The sequence below is a fragment of the Schistocerca gregaria genome, chromosome 3 (genome assembly GCF_023897955.1).
Source record: "Schistocerca gregaria isolate iqSchGreg1 chromosome 3, iqSchGreg1.2, whole genome shotgun sequence".
In the NCBI taxonomy this organism is placed as follows: domain Eukaryota; kingdom Metazoa; phylum Arthropoda; class Insecta; order Orthoptera; family Acrididae; genus Schistocerca; species Schistocerca gregaria.
This window is the reverse complement of record NC_064922.1, coordinates 771,224,817-771,227,449: the sequence shown is the minus strand read 5'-3', so window position 1 is coordinate 771,227,449 and position 2,633 is coordinate 771,224,817. Positions and strand designations below refer to the sequence as shown.

The 2,633-nt window shown below is 49.9% G+C and overlaps 1 pseudogene; it reads left to right on the top strand.

The window, feature by feature from the left end:
• Positions 1 to 2,187: 2,187 nt before the first annotated feature.
• Positions 2,188 to 2,305, top strand: LOC126357325 (5S ribosomal RNA; annotated as a pseudogene).
• Positions 2,306 to 2,633: the final 328 nt, after the last annotated feature.

Genomic DNA, 2,633 nt, shown 5'->3' with positions numbered 1-2,633 from the left:
TGCCCCACCGACGATCACGTACTCCCGTTGAATTGCTTCAGCAGTTTAGAAGGGGCCGCGTTGTGTGCCAAATGGGGAGACAAAGCATTGACGGACTGTTGCACATGTTAGGAAAAATGTGTCGGTGCTGTGCAGCTACTTTCAACAGTGGTCCGTGTAGTGCAGCTGCAGCGGAGGCCTACCGAGCATCACCCAGGGACGAAATACGGGCACGTGTTGCACCTGCTGACTCATCAGGGACCATCAGAAACCATCTGCTTAAGCAATACTAAGATCATATGTGCCTCTGGCCAGGCTATCACGTACACAGTGACAACGCCAAGCGGGGCTGCTCTGCTGAGGTGAAAGAGATGAATGGAGTGCGGAATGCCGCTCTGTCTTCAGTGATGAGAGTAGGTTCTGTCTGTATGCGAGCGAAGGTTCAAATGGTTCAAATGGTTCTGAGCGCTATGGCACTTAACATCTATGGCCATCAGTCCCCTAGAACTTAGAACTACTTAAACCTAACTAACCTAAGGACAGCACACAACACACAGTCATCACGAGCCAGAGAAAATCCCTGTTCCCGTCGGGAATCGAACCCGGGAACCCGGGCGTGGGAAGCGAGAACGCTACCGCACGACCACGAGCTGCGGACTGCGAGAGAAGGACTTACATCTGGTGAATTGCCTATTCGAAAGTGCATTCACCCACGACACACAGGACTCATCACATGCTTCATGGTGTGGGAGGCCATGAGTTGCAACTCGCGCTCTGCAGCGTAACGAAACCCAGTGCCCTTTACATTGCACGGGCTGTGATCCCTATATTGCTACCATTCATTCGATGGGAAGGTCACTGCTTTGTCAGCATGACCACGTACTGCTGCTGCGACGCATCATGGTCTTCGTTGTGTAAAACAGCTGCCCAGGCCAGCAGGATCACCAGATCTCTCACCAAATGAACATATATGGTAAATTAATCGTTCTCCACAAGAACAATTGCCGAATTGCAGCAAAAGGCGCAAGATGCTATCAGGCTATCGCACGATACCATTCCACCTTTGTGATAGTTTGCACGCGAGAATACACGCATGAGTTCCCATCAGAGGGAAGGACACTGTGTATTAATGAGACAGTTTGGGCGCCCTCTGTAGTCAAATGTGTGTTTCAGTTAGTCTGAATTAGTTATTAGTTACTTCTAAAATGTCACCTCACTTGTCAATAAAATGGCTTTGTCCTTGAGGATGTCTGATTTTTTTTCCCGGCGGCGTATGTGGACATCACCTGGAAGAACCAGGTAAAATGCTCAGTCTTCAGTGTGGTTTCAAGAAATCTTCTAAATACTCCAAGAATTTTGACTATGCACTCAGACAACCCAGTCAACAGCAGCTCTCGAGCTTTACCGCGGTGCCACTCGGCACAAGACGACTTTGCAGTTGGCCGCACTCGCTTGAGCGAGTGCCATCGTGACTGCGAACAGACTGAGTCGTGTTCTCAAGCGTAACACATCCCAGGCGCTCACTGGTGAAAACTGCATACCCGTGCCGAGTGTCGAAACCTTCCACAATATTTTGATTTGTCTCACTTTGTGCCTCTCTAGTGCAATCGATGGTTGTGTAGAATCTCTTTGCCCAAGTGGCTTATGGTGCGAATGTGTTTCGCGAGGTGGCGTGGCTCGGTCAGTGAAGGAGTCTTGAGTTAGCAGTGTCACGAAGAAGATGGCGTGCGAGGCGAAGTGCTGTGCGCAGCCCGTGTATGCGCCGGAAAACGACTTGGCCGTAACCTGGAGTGATAGCGCGGCCTGGTTGTAGTTGAGAGTCGTGGTTTGGAAAGCTGTAACTTGGAAACGAGCTCCCCGTTTGCAAGCAAGAGTGCTTCGATTGGGCAATACTGGTGTTGCCCGAAGGAGATCTGCAGTTAAAGCAACGGTGGGAAGTATGTACAGTCGTCTCTATTTTGTCGCTGAGCCCTGGTTGCATTTACACTTGAGTACTGGATAACTCCACGTGAAGCTGAGTAATTGCCCATCTATGTGTTTTAGTTGTTGGTCTTGCAAATCTTTAATTGAGTCTGCCCTTGTGAGGCGCCATGTGGTGACTGATTTATGTTGCAGGTCTTAGCACGGCAGTTTAATGATGTGTGTAATACATTGCCAGGAAGTGTGTGCAAGACTGACGTGTGAAATAAAATAAGATTGGAAGATTATGGCAACGGCCCCTTCGCAGTGGTTACACCGGTTCCCGTGAGATCACCGAAGTTAAGCGCTGTCGGGCGTGGTCAGCACTTGGATGGGTCACCATCCAGGCCGCCATGCGCTGTTGCCATTTTTCGGTGTGTACTCAGCCTCGTGATGCCAATTGAGGAGCTACTAGACCGAATAGTAGCGGCTTCGGTCAAGAACACCTTCATAACGACCGGGAGAGCGGTGTGCTGACCCCACACCCCTCCTATCCGCATCCTCCACTGAGGATGACACGTCGGTCGGATGGTCCCGGTAGGACACTCGTGGCCTGAAGGCGGGGTGCTTTTTTTATGACTGTGTAAATCCACTGGTGTAGCAGCGGATCAATTCTAATTCTGCATATTTGTTCTTGAGTTAAGTAATTAATTGAACAGTTCCCGTCCGTAAATTTGGCGTTCATTCTGAGTTTT